Source organism: Halichoerus grypus, chromosome 5 (genome assembly GCF_964656455.1).
Source record: "Halichoerus grypus chromosome 5, mHalGry1.hap1.1, whole genome shotgun sequence".
NCBI lineage: Eukaryota > Metazoa > Chordata > Mammalia > Carnivora > Phocidae > Halichoerus > Halichoerus grypus.
The window spans coordinates 79,135,664-79,162,352 of record NC_135716.1 but is presented as its reverse complement, the minus strand read 5'-3'; the positions used below and the strand labels follow the sequence as shown (position 1 = coordinate 79,162,352).

The 26,689-nt window shown below is 36.9% G+C and overlaps 1 long non-coding RNA gene and 1 pseudogene across 2 annotated transcripts in view; one reads left to right on the top strand and one right to left on the bottom strand.

Annotated features, from left to right (window-relative positions):
* The window catches only part of LOC118542114 (uncharacterized), a 235,307-nt gene that overhangs the window by 119,254 nt on the left and 89,364 nt on the right, over nucleotides 1–26,689 (bottom strand). Inside the window, exon 4 of one of the 2 annotated variants that reach the window (XR_013447902.1) lies at nucleotides 8,770–8,829. The exons of the other annotated variant lie outside the window; for it this stretch is intronic. This is a non-coding gene — a long non-coding RNA (uncharacterized LOC118542114). Of the gene's footprint in view, nucleotides 1–8,769; nucleotides 8,830–26,689 lie in introns of those variants that run through there. 2 annotated transcript variants of the gene reach the window in all.
* Nucleotides 436–1,350, top strand: LOC118542115 (small ribosomal subunit protein uS5 pseudogene; annotated as a pseudogene).

The window sequence follows — 26,689 nt, the reverse complement described above, 5'->3', positions numbered from 1 at the left end:
GTTAACTAACTGGAATTAAAATAAAAACTTTTTAAAATTTAAAAAAAAAAAAATTAAAAAAAAAATTTTTCATGTGAGTACTGAGATTCAAAGTACAGAGAAGTTGGTCAACACCAAACAAGTGAAAGGAGATTGTACACAATATTATAGAATGTGCCAAGATATTCTGTTTCTCATAATAAAGCTGTCGCCTCTAAAAATATAATACACACATTAATGTAATGAATCAATAGCATTCTCATTTTAATGCTGCTCATCCTATGCACGTTTTCTTAGTATTTCTTCATCCTTGTGTGCTGTTTGAATTGCATGTCACCATTCCTTTATAACATTTTCTCAGTAAGAGTAGGTTTCCCCCCTGCAGGTTTCAGTGGCCATGGCAGCAAACTAACTTCGTAAGTCCACAATGCCGCTTCTTCTCCGAGAGAACACCAAATGGCAGATGACGCCGGTGCTGCGGAAGGAGCCCTGACATGGGAGGCCGGGGCGGCTTCCGCGGAGGCTTCGGCAGCGGCATCTGGAGCCGCGGTCATGGCTTTGGTTGGGGCTGGGGTCGAGGCCCCGGAGCTCGCGGAGGCAAGGCTGAGGACAAGGAGTGGATCCCCGTCACCAAGCTGGGCCTCCTGGTCAAGGACATGAAGATCAAGTCCCTGCAGGAGATCTATCTCTTCTCTCTGCCTATCAAGGAATCTGAGATCATTGATTTCTTCCTGGGAGCATCCCTCAAGGACGAGGTTCTGAAGATCATGCCTGTGCAAAAGCAGACCCGTGCTGGCCAGCGGACCAGGTTCAAGGCGTTTGTTGCCATCAGAGATTACAACGGACACGTCGGCCTGGGTGTCAAGTACTCCAAGGAGGTCGCCACTGCCATCCGTGGGGCCATCATCCTGGCCAAGCTTTCCATCGTCCCCGTGAGGCGAGGCTACTGGGGGAATAAGATCGGCAAGACCCACACTGTCCCATGCAAGGTGACTGGTGTCTGTGGCTCTGTGCTGGTGCGTCTCATCCCCGCCCCCGAGGCACTGGCATTGTTTCAGCCCCTGTGCCCAAGAAGCTACTGATGATGGCCAGTACCGATGACTGCCACACCTCAGCCAGAGGCTGCACTGCCACCCTGGGGAACTTTGCTAAGGCTACATTTGATGCCATCTCCAAGACCTACAGCTATCTCACCCCTGACCTCTGGAAGGAGACGGTGTTCACCAAGTCTCCATATCAGGAATTCACTGACCATCTTGTGAAGAGCCACACCAGAGTCTCCGTGCAGAGGACCCAGGCGCCAGCTCTGGCCACCACCTAGTTTTATACAAGAAAAATAAAGTGAACTAAAGCTTGTTAAAAAATAAATAAGTCCACAATGCCAACTCTAATTGCATTGAAATTACAAAATAAAAATGGCTGTTTTTACATATTCATTAAAACAATTTAGGTCTGAGTTATTTAATATAAATTGTAATCATAGTCATAGGGTATAAGATTGCAAAAAAAAAATAGTTTGATCTTTTTGGCATAGTTGCTCTATCCACTGGATTCTTTCTCTGGATGTATTAGCTTCTCTCATTTTTTATGAATCATTGAATCTTTCTTTTGCATTTATGATAATACATGCAACTTGTGTAGTAGCAAGCTAACTGATTAGCATTTGTATTGCAAATTTTGTTCATTTATATGGAAAATTTGAACTTTCTGGAACAACAATGCCTTAATATTTCTTGCTTCTTAATTCATAGACAGTTGCCTCTGTCAGCATTTCTAACCTTCTTGTGTGGGTGAGTTTATAAATATAGATACATAAACACATACATGGCGAATTTTCCTAGGCCTCACCCATTTGTGGGCATAATTGCTTTTATACTTCAAGTAACTTGGATTCCACTGGACTTTGCCCCAACATGTGTCCAAGACTCCCAAAAAGCTTTTCTAACTTCCCAGAAACACTGGCGCATAAAGACAGGATTTCTCCAGGAGGACCTGAAGCCAGCTGCAATTGGATTCTAATCCCCCGAGTCCCACGGTGCAGAATAGCCACTGCCACCTGGTGACCCTCATTCCCTGACAGCAATGATGTCCCCGGGCAGCCCTGCACCTCTGATCATTTCCGTTTCCAAGCCCATTCCCTTTGTCAGACGCCCCTGACAAACCCTGCTGAGCGAGGAGGACTCCACTCTCCTTTTCAATGAGCAGTCATGGCAGTAGGCCCAGGGAGGTGGCGGACAAAATTTCTTTCTTTCCTGCTGTGCAGTGTATCTAAACAGTGCTGTTTGTATCTTAATAAAATAGCCCTGTGTTATTTTCTTCTAGTGCCTCTCATCACAGCACCCACAGACCACAACCTGACCAGTTATACCAGTTGTGATGCTGAGGCCCATTCTCTCCGGCCTTAGTCTTTTGTTGGATATGGGTTTTTGTGGATCTTCCCAGTTTCCTGGTCTGTCCATATATATAAGCCTAACTTCAAATATGTTAGGACCTACCGCACACCTATTTGTATGTATTTAAAAACAGTCTCACTTGGGGGCACCTGGGTGGCTCAGCGGGTTAAGCACTTGACTCTTGATTTTGGCTCAGGTCATGATCTCAGGGTCCTGAGATCAGGAACCCCACCTCCAGCTCCTCACTCAGCAGGGAGTCTCTCAAGATTCTCTCTCCCTCTCCCTCCCCCTCTGCTTCTCTCTCTGCACCGGTGTGGGTGCTGTTTCCCTCTCTCTCTCTCAAATAAATAAATTAATTAATTTAAAAAAAAAGCAGCCTTACTGAGTTTTCTCCCTCTCTCTTCACCATGATACTTGGTCCCTTCTCTTCTCTGCTTAGAAAAAAAAAGGAAAGAAGAAAGGGAGGGAGGGAAAGAGGGAGGAAGGAGATGTCAGTGATATATAACCAATCCCCAAAATCCATCTGTATTTTAGCATCCCTCACATCCCTTATCTTCTTAATTTTTTTCATTTTACTTTTATTTAGTCCTTTAGCAGCTGAAACTTACAAAGTAATTTGTTCAGCTACTGATCCTTTCTTGTTTTCTATGCAGTAACAGATGAAAAGAAATAGACTTTTCCTGCAAAAACAAAAACAAAAACAAACAAAAAAAATCTTTAGAGTTTTGAGGTTTTTTGCACCACAGTGTGCCCCAGAATTAGTATCTGCTCCTTTTTAAATCCTTCCTGAATGTAGCCTCCTTGGAGTATTTGGTGGGGCAAGTTTAAGATTTCATATCAATCTGGTGGATGGCCATAAAGCCAAATTTAATTAAGTTAAAAATACAATGGTCCTTGTCCTTGGATAACAAAGAGAAAATCCATATTCAATAGCCTGTATGACCAGTTAGCTTTTTAGATCTTCTTGCCTCTAGCAACCACATTACATAACTAACAAAACAACCAGCCACTTGGCTTTTCCAAGGCAAGAAGGCCACATGATGTCACAGAGGCTACTCTGGACAGGAATCTGTAGCTCATGGGGACAGTGGGACTGAGAAGATCTGGGAAGCCCACACACTGGGGCCCACACACCTTACCCCTTCAGTTTCATCATTCCTAAAATGGGAATAAATGTCACTTATTTCCTATGACGATTATGATAATGTAATTAGTATATGAGAAGCTTTTAGAAAGTGTTTATTAAATGTTATTAACTCAATTTAGAATTCTTGATTTCCCATATCTGACTCTAGCCTTGTTTATTTTAAACTTTCCCTAATTACACAACATTGATCTCTTTCATTTTGTTATTATTCATTATACTACATCATTTTCCACTTTAAATAGTAATCATTATTATGGTTATAATAATGGTAATGTGCTAATTATATTAATAATGAGTCATTGTTTTCTATGAGTCCCCTAAAGTCTTTTTATTAAACAAGTCAAAATGTCAATTATGTCTGTTGATTACAACTTGCATTTATTATTAATTTTATCCTTGATAAGTGTTTGCACTAAACTAAGGAGTCTTTTAAAACTCTAGCTAAGAATGCTATCCCATCCACTTGGATTCATTGTCACCATGTGCTCACCAGTGTTATCTTATGAGTTTGTACTTCCAAATTCGGGTGACTATTTATCAATAAATTAAAAATTAACCAAAGGATAAATAAGGGATAAGATCTTCCAGATGAATAGCCCCCAAATGAATATTAATTTGAGAGATAAATATGGCATACAAAATAGTATTAAAATTATTTTGGCTATATAGGTAGGTATTTTAAACTATTCTGCATGTGTGCAAATTGTGCAATATTTCTCTTTTTTTAAGGTTTTATTTATTTATTTGAGAGAGAGAGAGGGAGAGACAGAGCTCATGCAAGTGGGAGAGCAGAGGGAAAAGTGGAGAGGGAGGGAGATGGAGAGGGAGAGAGAATCTCCAGCAGACTCCCGCTCAGCGCACAGCCTGCCAGGGGCTCAATCTCAGCAGGACCCTGAGATCATGACCTGAGCCAAAACCAACAGTCAGATGCTTAACCAGCTGAGCCACCCAGGCACCCCAGTTGTGCAATATTTCTGTAAAATCTATTTTCTTTTCAGTGTCATTAAGTACCTACACATAGTCACTTATAGAAACTTTATTTTTTTTTTAAGATTTTATTTATTTATTTGTCAGAGAGAGAGCGAGCACAAAGCAGGGGGAGTGGCAGGCAGAGGGAGAGGAAGAAGCAGACTCCCCACTGAGCAGGGAGCCCGATGTGGGACTCAGTCCCAGGACCCTGGGATCATGACCTGAGCTGAAGGCAGACACTTAACAACTGAGCCACCCAGGCGCCCCTAGAATGTTTTTTATTTTTTAATTTAAAATCGTGTTCCAGAGTGGGCTTACTTTTATTTCTTTCTTTTCCTTTCTATCTTTCTTTTTTTTTTTTCCAAGTTAGTGAAGTGGAAAGAATAGGGACAGTGTCATCAGAATTCCAATATCAATACACTCAATGTGTAAAATTAGGTAATCTACCAGGTTTCTTGTTACTCATTTTCTTCACTATAAATGGAGATAATTCTCTCTACCTTCTGAAAGTATTACAGCTGGGCTCTAAAAAAATTATATGGCATGAAACTCTCATTATTCTTATTTTTACTGTCAAATGTTAGTATTTAGAGGGATGACAATAAATGTCTGATAATCATGTAGTCACTACTGCTTGAATAATATTGGATATTACTGTAATATGTCTAATGATTCTTTGAAATTTTGTTATTTAGTCCATCCTTTTTGGGGTCCCTGGCTGGCTCAGTCAGTAGGGCATGCAACTCTTGATCTCGGGTTTGTAAGTTCAAGTCCACCTTGGGTATAGAGATTACTTAAAAATAAAATCTTAAAAAATACACTTCATAGAGCATTCTTTTTATGTTAGTAAATTGTTCTAAGTTAATGTTGTTGTCATATATATTATATTCAGAACATCTCTGACTTTTATTTGTGTTTTCAGTTCATTCAAGTTTTATTCACTGAGCAGCATCTATCTTCTCACACTCCTCTAGTTACACAGGTTAGCCAGGCAGGTCCTTGCCCTTGAGGATGTTAAATAAACTATTTGAGGATAAAAGAAAAGTAAGCAAAGGGAATTTCCCTTTGATTCCATATGACAAATACAACAATAGGGGTAAATAAAGGATACTAAGGTGCTATAGAGAAACAACATTAGGCTTAGCCAGGTTGGGGAGGAGCAAAGGAAGCCTGAAGGGTGGATGTGGATGATGAGGATTTTCCAGAGATTTACATCAGTACACCTTACTTGGGGAGAGTTGGACAAGGACGATCTATTGCATGGGAGGTCATGCAATAGAACTGAAGACTCTAAAAATCTACTCTCATACAACAGGAGTCCATCAAAATCCTAAAGGAGAACACAGACAGCAACCTCTTCAACCTCAGCTGCAGCAACTTCTTCCTAGAAACATCGCCAAAGACAAGGGAAGTAAGGGCAAAAATGAACTATTGGAACTTCATCAAGATAAAAAGCTTTTGCACAGCAAAAGAAACAGTCAACAAAATCAAAAGACAACCGACAGAATGGGAGAAGATATTTGCAAATGACATATCAGATAAAGGGCTAGTATCCCAAATCTGTTAAGAACTTATCAGACTCAACACCCAAAGAATAAATGATCCAATCAAGAAATGGGCAGAAGACATGAACAGATATTTTTCCAAAGAAGACATCCAAATGGCCAACAGACACATGAAAAAGTGCTCAACGTTGTTCAGCATCAGAGAAATCCAAATCAAAACCTCAATGAGATACCACCTCACACCAGTCAGAATGGCTAAAATTAACAAGTCAGGAAATGACAGATGTTGAGGGGATGCGGAGAAAGGGGAACCCTCCTACACTGTTGGTGGGAATGCAAGCTGGTGCAGCCACTCTGGAAAACAGTATGGAGGTTCCTCAAAAAGTTGAAAATAGAGCTACCCTATGACCCAGCAATTACACTACTGGGTATTTACCCCAAAGGTACAAATGTAGGGATCCAAAGGGGTACGTGCACCCCAATGTTTATAGCAGCAATGTCCACAATAACCAAACTATGGAAAGAGCCAAGATGTCCACTGACAGATGAATGGATAAAGAAGATTTGGTATATATATATATATATATATATATATATATATATATATATACAATGGAATATTATGCAGCCATCAAAAGGAATGAAATCTTGCCATTTGCAAGGACGTGGATGGAACTGGAGGGTATTATGCTGAGCGAAATAAGTCAATCAGAGAAAGACATGTATCATATGATCTCACTGATATGAGGAATTCTTAATCTCAGGAAACAAACTGAGGGTTGCTAGAGTGGTGGGGGGGGTGGGAGGGATGGGGTGGCTGGGTGATAGACATTGGGGAGGGTATGTGCTATGGTGAGCGCTGAATGAATTGTGTAAGACTGTTGAATCACAGACCTGTACCTCTGAAACAAATAATACATTACACGTTAAAAAAAAAGAAGAAGATAGTAGGAAGAGAAAAATGAGGGGGGAGGAATCGGAGGGGGAGATGAACCATGAGAGACTATGGACTCTGAGAAACAAACTGAGGGTTCTAGAGGGGAGGGGGGTGGGGGGATGGGTTAGCCTGGTGATGGGTATTAAAGAGGGCATGTACTGAATGGAGCACTGGGTGTTATACACAAACAATGAATCATGGAACACTACATCAAAAACTAATGATGTAATGTATGGTGATTAACATAATATAATAAAAAAAATTAAAAAAATTAAAAATAAAAATCTACTCTCATACAAACAAAATAATGATCTTAATGTTACACTGCACAATAGCTTAATTTCCTTATTAAACAATTACCGTATAGACAGGCATTGCTTCCAGGGGGCCACTGTCAATTAGGAACAAATCACATGGAAAGTGAGAATCATCTCTGGTTGATGGTAGGCCCTTTCTTTTTAGTTAGTATTGTGTTCAATTTTTAGATCAGCTCCATGGAATGCAAAGAACATGCAGAAAAGTTAAAGTCATGGAACATCTATATCCATGAATCAAGGAGCAGATCGGCAAAAGAAGCCTGGGGTAATTGGTGCATCACTTGACAATCTAAGCACAGCACCGATGCTTGAAAAATCTAGAGAGAAGTGGGGGAGAGGAAAGGATGAATAAGGGACAAACCCCTCAAATGCACAATACTATTGGTGCAAGCTATATGAAAATTACACCGTCTGTCCTTGAAATCCATTTGATTATTATCATGCTACCCATTTCTCCTCACACCTATAATAACATCCAGAATTCAAATGTTCATGGATAGGAAAATCCTGTGTGGTGGTGAAATTGCTAATAAACTATATTCACTAATTTCTGTGATCATTTCTGCTGTTCTTGTAGATAAGTGCCATGAGCTTACAATGTGGGATATTAACACCTATTGACAATTGCATTGATTGCTAACCTGAAAAAAAATGTGATCATGTATCTCTTTTCTCTGCAATACACAACACTAGACAATATAATCACCTTGAAATTGTGTGAAAGCTAGCAAAAGAGAGCTCGTGAATGTTAGTATGAAATGAGAACAATGGAATACCTCAGTTAATCTTAGTTCAGACTGCAGAGTTCCACAGTACCAAAAAGGATGACCAAATTGGGATGAAGTAAATGGAGAGGTACATTTTTTAAATAGCCTTTAAACAAGGTTTATGTTCTGCTCTCTATTTTTTCAAATGGAAGCCTTTTAGTAAAAAGTGAGGGGGAGAAAAAAATGATACATAATGGTCAATGCCTTTAATTTTCAAGGGAAGTCTAAAGATGAGATTGACACTTATTTTTTTCTCAATAATGGCATGCTAGAATCACCAAAATGTATGCAATTCTAAGAATGATTTGTGTTCTGTCAAAGTAAAATAAATATATTAACTTTAAAGAAAAGAATCTTTACCAAGGTCATAATGAGTTTCCAAAACACTGGATCTAACAGACTGCCTTTAGAGGGAGTCTGTGGGGGAGATCATGGAGAGGAGTTCATTTTTCAATTTTTTAAAATCTTCTTTGTGTTAAGTGTCCTTTCTTTTCTTTACTGGCTGGTATCTACCTCAGACATTACCACTTCAATGATAGTCCATACAGGAAGGCTTCACTGCACACCTTTCATGTCCAAAGGCTTGAGTGACCACTCTTCACAAAGCTGGTGCATATATCCTTGTCATGGAAGTTACTGTGTATATGACAGTCATCTGGCTTATGTGACCCATCCCATTGATATGAGGACAAACACGAGGTTTTTGAATCCACAGTGGCTAGTATGTAACCAGCACTCAATATCACATACATTAAAAGAATGAATAGATGTATTCCTCTAACTTGGGTTTTCTCCAGTGGAAATGAGGCACACTCCTATTTGAGGAAAAAAACAGGATTTTAGTAAGATAGAAGCAGAAAGGGCAATATATCAATCTTTTAAAAGAAGAATTGATATTTTGAGTTGATTATTGAGTTAATGTTTCTGCATGGAGGGCTATGAAAGCAAAGCAAAGGAACAGGCTTCATATTCAAAATGTGTTTTGCTGTTATTCAGTTTTCCATATTACTTAAAAGACAATGTTGTTCACAAGAGAAGCAGACTCAAAGTCCAAAATAATGATCAGAACAAAAGCATTTGATGTTCTATCTCACCTTACTTCTCCTCTATTTTCTATATTCTGTGTATTTGCTTTATTTTTATTATTTATTATTATTTATAAATAAATATTTATTATTATTTTAGAATCTCATGTACCATTAAAGGAAAGTATATGGGTTTTGTTGGAAAGAATGGGTTTTAAAAGTTAAAAGCTTTTGAATAACTTACTTGAATACTTTTCCTTCTGACTGTCCAAACAGCATGTTAAAGAGCTCTCTACTCTCAAGGGGCTAGGGGGAAGAACGAGTGTCACTCATGGTATTTCCCAAAACATTAAGTGTTGCCATGTACCCGGTATCATAAAGAAAATCCCAAAATCCTTCCATTATTATTTTTAAATCATCTATTTTGCTATAATTTTCATAGAATTAAATGGACCCACTTTAAGTGTACACTAAAACTTAACAAATCCATTCTGTGTCACCACTCACACAGATCAGGATATAAAATACTTGTGTTGCTCAGAGAGTACTCTGATGTCCCTTAACAGTTAATATCTCACCCCTGGCTCCAGGTAACCACTGAAATATGGTTTTGCCATTCTATAACTTCAGAAAATAGAATCATCTTTTATGCTTGTTTTTTCCTCTTGGCATGTTTTATGATCCATCCAAATCATTGCAAGGATAAGCAATCATTACTTTTACTGCTCAAGAATATTTTGTTGTTGCTACTGTGTAAGTATTCCATGGTTTGTTTATCCATTCACCTGTTGAAACATTTGCATCATTTCCAGCTTTTGGCTTTTTTTGTACGTTGTTTTTTTGTTTTTTTTTTTTTGTTGTTGTTTTTAAGTAATCTCTACACCCAACATGGGGCTCAAACTCACAACTCCAAAATCAAGAGTGGCATGTTCTTCTTACTGAGCCAGCCAGGCGTCCCATTACTTTTAGCTTTTTTGAATAAAGCTGCTACAAACTCTTTTGTACAAGTATTTGTATGAGTTATGTTCTCACTTCCCTTGGGTATATATTTAAGAGCAAATTTGCTAGATTATAAGATAAATGTATGTCTTTTATATAACACCCATATGTTTAAGCTATAAGAAACGGTTCAGCTGTTTTGCAAAGTTGTATCATTTTACAGTCCCACCAGCAATGTATTAGAATATCAATTGCTACACATTATATCCATTTTTTCCTATTTCTTTTATCTTTTAAAAAAGATTTTTTTGATTTATTTATTTGAGAGAGAGCACAAACAGGGGGAGAAACAGAGAGAGAAGGACAAGCAGACCCCACGCTGAGCATGAGCTTGACATAAAACTTGATCCTATGATCCCAACATCATGACCTGACCTGAAACCAAGAGTCAGATGCCCAACTGACTGAGCCAACCAAGCACCCGTATTTCTTTTCTAATGTCTTTGGTGAGTTTTTAATTTTTATGAAGTTCATTTTATCATACATGTGGTTTTTGTTTGTTATGTCCTGTCTAAGAAATCTTTGCCTACTTTCATGTCATGAAATTTTTCTCCTATGTTTCCTTCTAGAATGTTACAATTTCAGAGTTAGTTTTGACTTAAAGTGTGAAATAAGCAGGGTTGTACTTTGTATTTTCTTATTAATATGATGTTATTTCAGTACCATTTGTTGAAAAGACTATTCATCCACTTCTCCATTATTTTTACATTTGTCTATTAACTTTGTAAACACTTTATTCCCTATTGACACTTTCAATATAAGTCTTTTGGAATTTGGAAAGAAAATAGTGTTATGTTCAAGAAGTTTTGGCTATTCTACATTTCTTCCATATAAATTTAAGAATCTATTTCTCAATTCCTACAATAATAGCATCTAATAGGATTTTATTTGAGATGCCTTTAATTCTGTTAATAAATCTGAGGAAATTTGCCATTTTAAAATATTGAGAGATACATTAAGATCTCATGAACATGGTGTCACTCTCATTTTATTTCATTCTTCTTTAATTAATATTTTGCAGTGTTCAGTATAAAGGTCTTGCACAACTTTATTAATTTTTTCCTAAAAATGTTATTTTGCTGCTGACTTATATGTATTTTTAAGTTCTCATTTCTAACATTTCTACTGCTAGTTTATAAAATATAACTAGTTTTATATTAGCCATTCATTCTGTGACATCACTAGATTTCCTTAGTATTTCTAGTAGTTCCTTGGCATATTGATTAGGATTTCTATAAAAATGACCATAACATCTGAAAAATCAAAGCAGTTTTATTTCTGTCTTTCCTATTTTTATGAATTTTATTTGTTTTTCTTGACTTCACATAATGAGTGAATTGCAATTTTTAATAAAACTGGTGAGAATGGATATCCTTTCCCTGGTCCTAATCTTAGTGGAAAGTATTCAGTCTCTTAGTTATGTTATTAGGCTTATTTTGCTTTTTAAAAAAGTCTGTATGGGGTGCCTTGGTGGATCAGTTGGTTAAGCATCTACCTTTGGCTCAGGTCATGATCCTGGAGTTCCAGGATCAAGCCCCACATCCCCACATGGGCTCCCTGCTCAGAGGGGAGTCTGCTTCTTCCTCTGCCCCTCACCCTGCTCATGCTCACTCTCTCTCACTCTCTCTAGAGCTCTCGCTCTCAAATAAATAAATAAAATCTTAAAAAAAAATTTTAGAGGGTGGCGCCTTAGTGGCTCAGTTAGTTAAGCATCTGACTTCGGCTCAGGTCATGATCCTAGGGTCCTGGGATTGAGCTCTGCCTCAGGCTTCCTGCTCAGTGGGGAGCCTGCTTCTCTCTCTCCCTCTGCTCCTCACCCTGCTCATGCTCTCTCTCGCTCATGCTCTCTCTCTCTCTCAAATAAATAAATAAAATCTTTAATAAAAAATAAAATAAAAGTCCTTAAATCTGTCACTGTGAAAAATAATATTGATTGGTTTTCAAATATTAAACTAATCTTAAATTTCTTGAATAAAGGCTACTTGGTCATATTGCACTTTAAGAAAAACGCATCATAATATATTAGCAAATATATACATATAAATACAAATAAAAAATATATATGCATTATCAACAATAGCCAAATTATGGAAAAGCCCAATCCTCCATCAACTGATGAATGGATAAAGAAGGGGTGTGTGTGTGTGTGTGTGTGTGTGTGTGTGTGTGTGTGTGTATAATGGATATTACTCAGCCATCAAAAGAATGAAATCTTCCCATTTGCAATGACATGGATGAAGCTAGAGTATATTATGCTAAATGAAATAAGTCTGTCAGAGAAAGACAAATACCATATGATTTCACTCATGTGGAATATAAGAAATAAAACAGATGAACATAGGGGAAGATTTACTACTGCCATTTTATTTTTTCCTTCTGGTTATTTTGTTTTTCCATTTTTCCCCCTTCTGTTTCTGTTTACCTTTGTATGTTGGTGGTTTTCCATGGTGATTTGCTCAGTCTCTTCTTTTTATACATTTTATGTCACTGCTCTAGATTTTGCTTTTTAGTTACCATGAAGTTTACATAACATTACACCAATAAAATAATCCTTTTTCTGCTGATGAGAATTTGTCTTAATTTACCTATAAACCTTCCATCCTTTTACTCTCACCCTTTTATATTTTTGATGTCACAAATTATCTCTTTTTATGTTGTGATTTTATTACCAAGTTGTAGTAGCTATAGTTATTTTTACTCTTTTTTTCTTTAACCTTTATGTAATAATTGAGTTTAATATACTATTCTGAAATAGAGTTACAGTTTTCAAATTCTGACTATTTATTACCTTAATCAGTGTTTTGTATAATTTTGTCTTTTCCTCTCAGTTTGAAGAGCTCCTTTCAACATTTCCTGTAAGGCAAGTTTAGTGGTGGGGAACTCCCTCAGCTTTTGTTTGCCTGGGAATCTTTGATTTCTTTTTCATATCTGAAAAAATAACTTTGCCAGATAGTATATTCTTGGCTGGTAGTTTTTATTTTTCAATATTTTGAATGTCCCATTCCACTGTCTCTTGGCATGTCTCAGTTTCTGCTGAGAAATCTACTAATAGCCTTGTGGGACATCCTTGTAGGTTACTGTCTTTTTTTTTTTTTTTTTTCCTGGTTGCCTTTAATATTGATTTTGACAGTCTTAATATAATATGTCTTGGAGAGGGTCTTTTGGCATTGAGATAATGAAGTATTCTATTAGCTTTGTGGACTTGTATATACAGTTCCTCCCCCATGTTTGAGAAGTTCTCTACTATTATTTTCCTAAATAACCTCTCTGCCTCCTTCTTCTGGTATACCCATTATTCTTATGTTGGTTTTTCTATGGAGACTGATAGCTCTCATAGAGTTTCTTCACTTTTTAAAAAATCTTTATCTCTCCTCTTCCACCTGAATCATTTCTAGATTACTATTTTCTAGCTCACTAACTCTCTCTTTCATCTGATCTGCTCTATCACCAGTGCATTCTAATGAGTTCCTCATCTCATTTATTGAGTTCTTCAGCTCCAAAATTTTTGTTAAACTCTTATAGAATTTCACTCTCTTTGGTAATGTAGTCCCTTTGTTCATTGATTTTATTCCTGAGATCACTGTATTGCCTGAATTCTCTCGTAACTTGTTGAATTTCTTCATAGCAGCTATTTTAAATTCTTTATTGCAATATTCCATATCTTTGAGTTCAGTGGCTAAAAAAATTGTCATTTTCTTTTTGTGATACCATATTACTGTGATTTTTTTCATAGTGCTTGATGAAAAGTGTTTCTGCTACTTCATTTGAAGTAGTAAACACTTTTCTTACTTAGCCAAGGTTTTACTTACTTTGATACAAAAGTGAATAGGTTGGTAATTAGGAGACTTCCTATTTTGTCCAGAAGGTGGCGCTATAGCACAAGTTTTTGGTTTCTCTTACCAGCGCTGACTCCCCATTAAGGCTGAGTGCACATTAAAAAAAAAAAAAAAAAATGGCGGAGGAAAGAGGTGGTAGCAGAGTGGGGGAAGGTGTGTACTTATCACTTGGGGCTTTGAGTGTGCCCACCTCCAACTACAGGAATCCTGCAGTGGGGGATCCCAGAGGTCTATGGGCTGTTCTTTTGCCGAGAACCCAAGTACTGAAGGCAGGAGACACTTTCCTTAAGTGCCCTTTGCCTACTTTCCTTTCATTTCCCTCCTCCCGTCACTGTGGTTTCTCTTCAGAGACAGAACAGGTCTCTCCAGCTGCAAAACATATGCCCAGACAGAACTCACTGCCTTCACTCTCTACCTCCTCTACCTCACACCTGTACTACCACCAGCTGGCCACTGCTCCCGTCTCCATGGATTCCTCTGCAGGCCAATCCACCCACTTCGGGGGGCACAGACGACTGATCTCCGGTGTCCTGACAAGCCGTGCACAGGCACTTTTTTCCAGTTATGAATGTCCCATTAGTTGTAAATAGAAGGAGAGAGAGAAAAAAGAATGACGGGCTAACTCAGCAGCCATGACGCTGATGTCACTCTCCAAATTTACTTTTATACATGAACCTAGTCAGAGTTATATCAAGTTCATATATCTTTTCAAAAGATCAAAATTTTATTTTATTGATTTCTTCTACATTCTGTCATTTTAAATTTCATTGATTTCACCTTTATTTGAATCATGTACTTTGTCATACTTACTCTGGATTACTTCACTTATTTAATTTCTTTAGATGGTACAATAGATCATTGAATTGATTTTAGATCCCTTTCATTTCTATTATAAATGTTTCAAGATCTAAAATTTGTCTAAGCACATTTAGCTGCATTCCCCCCTAATGTCATTTCATTCCATTCAAAATATTTTCTGGTTTTCCCTGTGATCACTTCTATGAGTCATGATATAAGTGTGCATGTCTGTGTTTGTTTAGTAGTATGGTTAATATATGAATTTGTGGAGATTTTTAGATATTTTACTGTTTTCAATTTATAACTTATCTCAATTTTGGTGAGATAATACTCTGTATGATCCTAACTCTATTAAATATTGAGTCTGCTCTGTGACCCAATATGTAGTCTATGTTGGTGAGTACTCCATGACACCAGAGTATATGAACTCCATTCTTGTGTAGAGGGTTATAATACTATGAATCAGCTCAAGATTATTTAAGTTCTTCTAGTTTCCTATTTTCTTCCTAATTTTATGTCCACTTTTTAATCAATAACTAAGAGAGTAGTTTTGAAATCTCAAATTAAAATTGTAAATTAGTCTATTTATTCTTTCAGTTTTGTTAGTTTTTGCTTTATTTATGTTTAATTTCTGTTATAAGTAAATTAATAAGTATGATGTGATGTTATATATTCTTAATAAACTTTTCTTTCATCATTACAAAATATTTCTCTGTTTATTTTTATATTTCTTGTTTTGAAGTGTGCTTTTATGGATATTAATGTAACCACTTGAGCTTATGATTATTGTTTTTGTGGTATATCTTTTCTCCATTTTGTTTTGATCTATTGTGACATTTTATTGAAAAAACATTTCTTTTAGACAGGATCTATTTGAGTCTTGACTTTTTATATCGAGTCTAATAATCTTTGCCTTTTAATTGCCTTTAATTGGAGCATTTAGATGGTGTACATACAATGTCATTAGTGTTGGGTTTAAGCTTACCATTTGTAATTTGTTTTCTATTTGCCCCATCCAATCTTTGTTTCTTCTTTTTTCTCTTATAAGTGTTTTGATTCATTATATATATATATTTTTTAAGATTTTACTCATTTATTTGAGAGAGAGAGAGAGAGAGAGAGAGCACAAGCAGTGGGGGAGGGGAGAGGGAGAAGCATGCTTCCCGCAGAGCAGGGAGCCCAACATGGGGCTGGATCCCAGGACCCTGGGATCATGACCTGAACCAAAGGCAGATGCTTAATCGACTGAGCCACCCAGGCGCCCCATAATTATATTTTTACTATAACATTTGATCTCTATTTTTTTTTGAAGATTTTATTTATTTATTTGACAGACAGAGAGCACAAGCAGGGGGAGCAGCAGAGGGAGAGGGAGAAGTGGCTCTCCGTTGAGCAGAGAGCCCAACCCTGGAATCATGACCTATGCTGACGGCAGACGCTTAACCGACCTAGCCACCCAGGTGCTCCATGATCTCCACTTTAAATTGCCACATAGATATTTCTGTTTTATTGCTGTTTCTTCCAGGGTTTGTAGAATGAATCTATAACATCATAGTAATATTCAAATTATATTATGCCATTTCACATAAGAATTGCACCACAGTATATTGTCATCTCTCCTCCGTCCTTTATTATTTTCATATATTTTACTTTAATATATTTTATTAACCTGATGATATAGTTATTAATTTTTGCTTTAATCGTTTGTCTTTTAAATAAAACTGTGAAAAAGAGAAAGTGGTATTTACTCATATATTTCCATTTCCAGCACTTCTCATTCTTCTTGTAAATCAAAGTATCCATCTGGCATCATTTCATTCAGCCTGATGAACTTCCTTTACATTTTTTTTTAACTCATGTCTGCTGACAAAGAGTTTTCTTAGCTTTTATTCAGCTGAAAAGTCTTTATTTTGACTATATCTCTTCTCAATCAGAAGTATAATTCTGATTGAGAACTTAAATAAGCAACAAATTTCCACTCGAAACTGAAAAAAAATGACATTTGTACCTAAAATTACAGCTCTCCAACTTTTGCAATTGGGGGTTTTCATTTTCTCCTTTGAAATATAGGTCCTTAAGAAATTCTTTATTAATTGAAACAATTTTATCAAAACTGAAATGTTGAGCCTTCTACATTCATCATTTTTATTAATATGTAGTGCAATGTGTTTGCAGCTTCTTTGTCTGCATTTCGAACTTCAACATATAATTTAACAGTGAAAGATGTACAAGTTTATGAGGACACTAAATCAGACACTTCTCACCCAAAGGGATACTTCCTGGGCTTTTCAGGTTCTGTTTGAAAGGTCTCCATATATTGCTAAGATTTTTTGTTCATTGTGTGAGAATTTGGCCTTTTCCACTTCAAAGCTTTAGTACTTTCTGAAAAAACTATATGAACAAACATTATTTTCCTTCATACTCATACCACTTCTTACTTACTTACCCCTCCCTAATTAGGTAATTCCCATTGTAACAGGACAAATTATACTATACAAAGTACAGAGTATAAAGAAAATTTCAAGAAAAATGAAAGCTATAAAGACCATAGAACATATCTTATTTGCATATTCTTTAACCTTTAAAGGGAAAGAGTCAGTTAAACTGGCTGTGCCATGTTCTCCCAGTCACTGGGTACCGAATCCCTATATTCACAGTGAAGAGACCATTATCAGATAGCAAATGGCCACCAAGTGTCCTTGGCCTGCAGTGTACCAAAGGGTCCTCTTATCGTTATCCTGGTTTTCAGTACTTCCAAACATCTTTTCCACTTTTCCTTCTTCACTCAGTATTCCTCTCATCTATCCATCCTCTTCCTTTCCTTTTTATTTTTCTTTCATACTTAATTCCTTTCTATTAAAACTGGAACTGAAACAAGGAAATAAACAAATAACCAAAACAGAAGATTTAAAGCAAAGGTGCAGAGCTTTGGTTCAGTGACATCCAAAATTTTTGCAAATATAAAAGTTTTTTATATTAGGCTATGTCCCTTAAATTACAATGTCTATCCTAGTAGGACACCTGGTGTAAACACACACACACACACACACACACACACACACACACACACACAAAACATTTCTAAGGATTAGGATGTCATCGGCATGGTAGTGTATACTGTCTGTACTTTTTGTCCCTCTTTTAACAACTGAAAATTGGCAATAGTGCATAAACAAAAACACCTCTGTGGGAGTTGTGGAATCGAGCACTATATGTCAAGGGACCTGGTAGGAGTCTTGTCTACCTATGCATTGGATAGTGGGGACCTTGGTATGTGCTGTGGAATCAACTAAAACTGGTAAACTGGCTCCATCCCTCTTAGCTACAGTTGAGAAAAGACGGGGAGTGCTGGCTTGGGCAGACACCCATAGATGAGAGAGACTTTATAGAAGTGCAGCTTTCCTGGGAAGGGATTCCAGCACTCTGTTAGAGGGGAAAAAAAAAAAAAAAAAAATGTATATATATATATATATATATATATATATATATATATATACACACACACACACACACAATTTGGAGAGGGTAAGGGGAACTTTGCCAACACTGTTTTACCTCCAAAGGGGCACAAAGTGGGACTGAACTAGCCAGTGATAGACTCTATCATAAGGGAAAGGGAGAGTGGTGAGTGGGTATTTGGCTTCAGCTATTTGGGATGCTGCTAGTAACATATTGAGGTGGGAACTCCATGACTGGAGGAGAGAGGAGGGCATGAAGGAGGCAGATATGAATATCAAAGTGCATTAAAGGGACATGGTTCCTGCTGAATGTGTTCAGGAATCCATCAGGAAGCATGCCAATGAGCCACTGGTAGAACCTCACCTGAAGATTCCCCCCACCTGACCCACAGGTACCCCAATACCCCAAGTGCTAAACCCATACTAACCCAAATTCTGAGGCAAGGTCCTTGTGCATACTCATGAGTGTGGCAGCAAGAGTGAGCTCCAATAGACAGGGGATGCACTCAAAAATCAGGCCAGGGTCTGTGGGCAAGGGAGAAACCATCGTCTTCTAGAAAAAAGATGTTTCTAGCTGTAAAGAGTAAGAGGGAACAAACAAGCTAAATAATTTGTCCACAAGAGGGACCAAGAAATGTAGAGCAAGTGAAATAATAAAAGGTTGGAGAAAATGCCAAAAATAAGCAGGATCACCAAAAAATAGCCACACTTAAAGATAACTAGTTAAGATCTGCAGAAGTGTCTGCTACTTCATATGTGAAACAGCTATGCAAAACTCAAAGGAACATGAAGACTCAAGAAACATGTGGTCACCAAAAGATAATCATCCCTTAGTGACAGAACTCAAAGGCACAGAATCTTATGATTTAGATGATAAAGAATCCACAATTGTTCTGAGGAAACTTGACAAGCTACAAGAAAACAAAGAAATATATTTCAATGAAGTCAGGAAAACCAAACATGAACAAAATGAGAAAATCAATAAAAAGGAAAGAAATAATCAGAAACCAAACAGAAATTCTAAAGGTGAAGAATTTAATGAATGAAATTTCAAATGTAATAAAGATCATCTACAGCATAATAGAACAAATGGAAGATAAAATGAGTGAGCCAGAGGATAGGACTAGAAATAATCCAGTCAGAGGAGGACAAAGAAAATGAATGAAAAAGAATAAGAAAGCCTATGTGATCTATGGGACATTATCAAACATTCAAACATTAAAATAATTGGAGTTCCTGAAGGGGGGGAGGGGAAAGGGTGAAATTCTCTTTAAAGAAATAAAAGCTGAGAACATGTCTACCCGGGGGGGGGGGGGTCAGGTGGATTGGGATACTCATGTTCAAGAAGGTAATAGGTCATCCCATCATCTCAATGCAAAATAATGTTCTCCAAGACATGTAAATGAAACTGTCAAAACTCACAGAAAAAGAGAAAACTCTAAAAGCAGAATGAGAATGAAAGATTGTAATTTACATTGGAGCTCTATTAACCTAAAAGATTTCTTAGCAGAAACTTCACAGGCCAGGAAAGAGTGGAATGATATAATCAAAATGCTGAAAGAAGGAAGAAATAGAACACCTGAACAGACCTATAACCACTAAGGAAATGGAAGCAGTCATCAAAAATCTCCCAAAACACAAAAGCCCAGGGCCAGATGGCTTCCCAGGGGAATTCTACCAAACATTTCAAGAAGAATTAATACCTATCCTTCTGAAACTGTTCCAAAAAATAGAAATGGAAGGAAAACTTCCAAACTCATTTTATGAGGCCAGCATTACCTTGATCCCAAAACCAGACAAAGACCCCATCAAAAAGGAGAATTACAGACCAATATCCCTGATGAACATGGATGCAAAAATTCTCACCAAAATACTAGCCAATAGGATCCAACAGTACATTAAAAGGATTATTCACCATGACCAAGTCGGATTTATCCCTGGGCTGCAAGGTTGGTTCAACATCCGCAAATCAATCAACGTGATACAATACATTAACAAAAGAAAAAACAAGAATCACATGATCCTCTCAATAGATGCAGAAAAAGCATTTGACAAAGTACAGCATCCTTTCTTGATGAAAACTCTTCAGAGTATAGGGATAGAGGGTACATACCTCAATATCATAAAAGCCATCTATGAAAAACCTACAGCGAATATCATTCTCAATGGGGAAAAACTGAGAGCTTTCCCCCTAAGGTCAGGAACGCGGCAGGGATGTCCACTATCACCACTGCTATTCAACATAGTATTGGAAGTCCTAGCCACAGCAATCAGACAACAAAAAGAAATCAAAGGCATCCAAATTGGCAAAGAAGAAGTCAAACTCTCACTCTTTGCAGATGATATGATACTCTATGTGGAAAATCCCAAAGACTCCACCCCAAAACTGCTAGAACTCATACAGGAATTCAGTCAAGTGGCAGGATATAAAATCAATGCACAGAAGTCAGTGGCATTCCTATACACCAACAACAAGTCAGAAGAAAGAGAAATTAAGGAGTCGATCCCATTTACAATTGCACCCAAAACCATAAGATACCTAGGAATAAATCTAACCAAAGAGGCAAAGGATCTGTACTCAGAAAACTATAAAATACTCATGAAAGAAATTGAGGAAGACACAAAGAAATGGAAGAACGTTCCATGCTCATGGATTGGAAGAACAAATATTGTGAAGATGTCAATCCTACCTAGAGCAATCTACACATTCAATGCAATCCCCATCAAAATACCATCCACTTTCTTCAAAGAAATGGAACAAATAATCCTAAAATTTGTATGGAACCAGAAAAGACCCCGCATAGCCAGAGGAATGTTGAAAAAGAAAAGCAAAGCTGGCGGCATCACAATTCCAGACTTCCAGCTCTACTACAAAGCTGTCATCATCAAGACAGTATGGTACTGGCACAAAAACAGGCACATAGATCAATGGAACAGAATAGAGAGCCCAGAAATGGACCCTCAACTCTATGGTCAACTAATCTTTGACAAAGCAGGAAAGAATGTCCAATGGAAAAAAGACAGTCTCTTCAACAAATGGTGTTGGGAAAATTGGACAGCCACATGCAGAAGAATGAAACTGGACCATTTCCTTACACCACACACAAAAATAGACTCCAAATGGTTGAAAGACCTCAATGTGAGACAGGAGTCCATCAAAATCCTAAAGGAGAACACAGGCAGCAACCTCTTCGACCTCAGCCGCAGCAACTTCTTCCTAGAAACATCGCCAAAGGCAAGGGAAGCAAGGGCAAAAATGAACTATTGGGACTTCATCAAGATAAAAAGCTTTTGCAAAGCAAAGGAAACAGTCAACAAAACCAAAAGACAACTGACAGAATGGGAGAAGATATTTGCAAATGACATATCAGATAAAGGGCTAGTATCCAAAATCTATAAAGAACTCATCAAACTCAACACCAAAAGAACAAATAATCCAATCAAGAAATGGGCAGAAGACATGAACAGACATTTCTCCAAAGAAGACATCCAAATGGCCAACAGACACATGAAAAAGTGTTCAATATCGCTCGGCATCAGGGAAATCCAAGTCAAAACCTCAATGAGATACCACCTCACACCAGTCAGAATGGCTAAAATTAACAAGTCAGGAAATGACAGATGTTGGCGGGGATGCGGAGAAAGGGGAACCCTCCTACACTGTTGGTGGGAATGCAAGCTGGTGCAGCCACTCTGGAAAACAGTATGGAGGTTCCTCAAAAAGTTGAAAATAGAGCTACCATATGATCCAGCAATTGCACTACTGGGTATTTACCCCAAAGATACAAAAGTAGGGACCCGAAAGGCTACGTGCACCCCGATGTTTATAGCAGCAATGTCCACAATAGCCAAACTGTGGAAAGAGCCAAGATGTCCATCAACAGATGAATGGATAAAGAAGATGTGGTATATATATACAATGGAATATTATGCAGCCATCAAAAGGAATAAGATCTTGCCATTTGCAACGACGTGGATGGAACTGGAGGGTATTATGCTGAGCGAAATAAGTCAAACAGAGAAAGACATGTATCATATGACCTCACTGATAGGAGGAATTCTTAATCTCAGGAAACAAACTGAGGGTTGCTGGAGTGGGGGGTGGGGTGGGAGGGATGGGGTGACTGGGTGATGGACACTGGGGAGGGTATGTGTTCTGGTAAGCGCTGTGAATTGTGCAGGACTGTTGAATCTCAGATCTGTACCTCTGAAACAAATAATGCAATATATGTTAAGAAAGAAAAAAAGAAGAAGAAGAATGTAGCAGGAGGGGAAGAATGAAGGGGGGGAAATCGGAGGGGGAGAAGAACCATGAGAGACGATGGACTCTGAAAAACAAACTGAGGGTTCTAGAGGGGAGGGGGTTGGGAGGATGGGTTAGCCTGGTGATGGGTATTGAGGAGGGCACGTTCTGCATGGAGCACTGGCTGTTATGCATAAACAATGAATCATGGAACACTATATCTAAAACTAATGATGTAATGTATGGGGATTAACATAACAATAAAAAAATTTAAAAAATAAAATGAAAAAAAAAAAAACAAAATGCTGAAAGAAAAAAATTGCCGAGAATATTGTGTCTGGCAAAGTGACCCTTCATATATAAAGGAAAAATAAAGACTTTCAATCAAACACAAACGGAGGAAATTAAGCACCACTAAACTTGCCTTGCAAGAAATGTTGAAAGGACTTCTTCAAGCTAAAATGAAAAGATGTTACTTAGTAAAATGAAAAAAATACAACACACTGGTAAAGGTAAATATACAGTCAGATTTAGAGAACTCTGATTCTGTAATAGGGTGTTAACCACTTAACTCTAGTGTAAACTTAATATTTAACTATAGTACAAAGGTTAAAGGAAAAGAGTATTAAAAATAACTATAGCTAGCATAATTTGTTTAAAAATACACAAAACAAAAAGAGATAAATTGTGACAGCAAAAATATAAAGGAAAAGTAAAAGAGTAAACTTTTTGTATGCAATCAAAAGCTACTTTCAGCTGAAATTGGGTTATTTTATTTATAAGATGTTTTATGAAAGCCTCTTGGTAACCACAAAGAAAAATTGTAGAGTAGATGTACAAAAAGAAAAGATGTACAAAAGGAAAAGAAAAGAAACTAATCAGAGTCACCATCTTGGAAAATCACCAATTCATAAAGGTAAGAAGTAAAGAAAAAAAGGAACAATAGAACTGCAAAACAGCCAGAAAGCAATTAATAACATGGCATTAGTTTTTCCTTACATGTTAATAATTATTCTAACCACAAAGGTATGAAATTCACTAATTAAAAAGCACAGAGTGTCAGGAGAGATGAAAACACAAGACTCACTGTCATACAATAGTCTCACTTCAGCTTTAAGAACACACATATGATCAAAGCAAAGGGATGGAACAAGATTCTCCATGCAAGTGGAAACCAAAAGAAAGTGGGCATAGCTAAACCTATGTCAGACAAAATAGGCATTTAGCCAAAATTGGTAAAAAACGGAGACACAGAAAATCATTGCATAATGGTAAAATGATTAATTTATTAAGAGGATCTAACAATCATAAATATATATGCAGCCAACATCAAAACACTTCAATGTATTAAGCAAATGTTAGTAGATCTGAAAGGAAAAACAGACAATACAATGATAAGAAGTACTTCAGTAACCCCCTTTCAGCAATGGATAGATCATCCAAATGGAAAATCAGCTCAGAAACATTGGACTTGAACTATAATTTAGACCCAATAGAACAGATATTGATAGAATGCTGCATCCAACAGAAATAGAATACAAATTCTTTCTAAGTGCACAGGGAATATTTTCCAGGATATGATTGCCAGAAAACAAGTCTTAGCAAATTTAAGATTGAAATCATACCAAATATATTTTCTGATCACAATGGTGTGAAACTAGAAATCAGTAACAGGAGGAAAGTTGAAATTCACAAATATGTGTAGATTAAACAACATTCCCCAGAACAACCAATGGGTCAAAGAAGAAATCAAAAGGAAGACTAAGAAATATCTTGAAGAATAGATTAGCCAAAACACAACAGCAGAGTGCACACAGCACACACTGGAGACACTCACTGAAGCACCAAACCCTGGGCACTACATGACCTCTTCTTCATAAGGCCATTACTTTTCAGGAGCAGGAGACATAACTGGCTTTTCTAACACAAAGAAGAAGGCAGACACATAGACAAAATGCCAAGACAGAGGAATTTATCCCAAATGAAAGAACAAGATAAGGCCACAGGTAGAGAAACAGATATAAGTAACATGCCTGATGGAGAATTTGAAGCAACAATCATAAGGATACTCTGGGCTTGAGAAAGGAATAGAAGACATCAGTGAGACCCTCACCACAAAGATAAAAGAGTTAAAAAAGAATCAGAGATGAAAAATACAATAAATGAGATAGGAAAGAGGCTTCATCCAATGAACAGAAGTCTGGAAGAAGCAGAGGAACAAATTAGTGACCTACAAGACAAAATAGTGGAAAATAATGAAGTTGAACAAAAGAGAGAAAGAATTATGGAACACAAGAAAAGACTTTGGGAACTCAGAGACTCCATCAAACATAATAACATTTGTATTATAGGAGTCCCAGAAGAATAGAGAGAAAAGGGGGCAAAAAATTTATTTCAAGAATAGCAGAAAATATTCCTAATCTGGGTAAAGAAACAGACATCCAGATCCCTTAGGTACAGAAAACTTCCATTAAAATTAACAAAAGCAGGCAAACAACAAGACGTATTGTAATTAAATTTGCAAAATATAGCAACAAAGAAAAAATTTTAAAAACATCAAGACAAAAGAAGTCCCTAACTTACAAGGAAAGATCCATTAGGCTACCTAGAGATTTATCAACAGAAACTTGGCAAGCCAGAAGAGAGTGGCATGATATATTCAAAGTGCTCAATGGGAAAAACCTGCAGCCAAGAATACTCTATCCAGCAACACTATCATTCAGAATAGAAGGAGATAAATTTTCCCAGACAAACAAAAACTAAAGGAGTTCATGACCACTAACTCAGCCCTGCAAGAAACATTAAAGGGGACTCTTTGAATGGGAAAGTAAGACCAAAAGTGACAAAGACTAGAAAGTAACAGAGAAAAACCCTAGAAACAACCAAACAAGTAATAAAATGGCACTAAATATGTATCTATCAATAATTATTCTGAGGAACACCTGGGTTGTGTAGTCGGTTAAGCATCTGACTCGGTTTCAGCTCAAGTCATGATCTCAGGATCATGAGAATGAGCCCCACATCAGGCTCCATGCTCAGGGCAGAGTCTGCTTAAGACTCTGTCTCCCTCTCTGTCTATCACTGTTCCCCCTCCCTCTCTCTCTCTAAAATGAATGAATAAATAAATCTTGTAAAAAATAATAATTACTCTGAATGTAAATGGAATAACACTCCAATCAAAAGACATAAAGTGTTAGAATGGATAAAAAACAAGACCCAACTATATGCTGCTTACAAGAGACTCATTTTAGACCTAAGAACACCTGCAGATTGAAAGTGTAGGAGTGGAGAAACATTTATCATGCAAATGTGTGTAAGAAAGTTGGAGAAGTAATACTTGTATCAGACAAGTACAGTTTTTTTTCCTTGTATTATTTCTATCCTGCTTTGGTATCAGGGTAGTCCTGGCCTCATGGAATGATTTTGAATGTGCTCACTCTATTCTAATATTTGTAAGATTTTGATAAAAGTTGTCATTAATTATTTTTTTAAATATTTGGTAGAATTCACCAATGAAACCATGTGGTCTTGGCCTTTCTGTGCTGGGAGATTTTTGATTCCTAATTCAATGTTCACTCTTGTTATTGGTCTAAAGAGGTTTCCTATTTCTTGGATTCAAGATTTATGATTCAATCTTGGTAAGTTGTACATTTTTAGGAATTATGTTTGATTTTTTTTCCCAAGTATCTGATTTATGTAGTTCTGTGGTTATCTGCTGTATTGTTTTCTCTTTCATTTTTCATTTTAATTTTTGAGTGTGTTCTCTTTCTTTCTTTCTTCCTTTTTTTTTTTTTTTGTTACTTAATATAGTTAAAGCATTACCAATTTCGTTTATTTTTTTGGAAAAACTGGTCATTACTTTCAATGGTATGTTATTATTTATTCTGGTCTCTATTTTATTTATTGCTCATTTTTCTTTGTTATTTTTCTTGCTCTACTAAATTTCAGCTAAGGTTCTTTCTCTAGTTTCTTGTAGTATAATATTAAGTTGCTTAAACTTTTTTCTTAATATAAGCACTTATACCATAAATTTCACTCTAACATCTGCTTGTGCTGCATCCCATGAGTTTTAGAATATTGTGTTTTCTTTTTCTTTTGCATTGAGACACATTTTGATTTGCCATTTGATTTCTTGTTTGACCCATTGCTTGTGCAACAATGTGTTCTTTATTATTTACATATTAAATATTTCACATTTACATTTTAGATTTTCCAGCTTTATTTTATTGCTGATCTTTAGTTTTGTACCATTGTAGTTGGAAAAATACTTGGTATGATTTCAGTCTTCTTAAATTTGTAATTTTTGTTATGTCTCT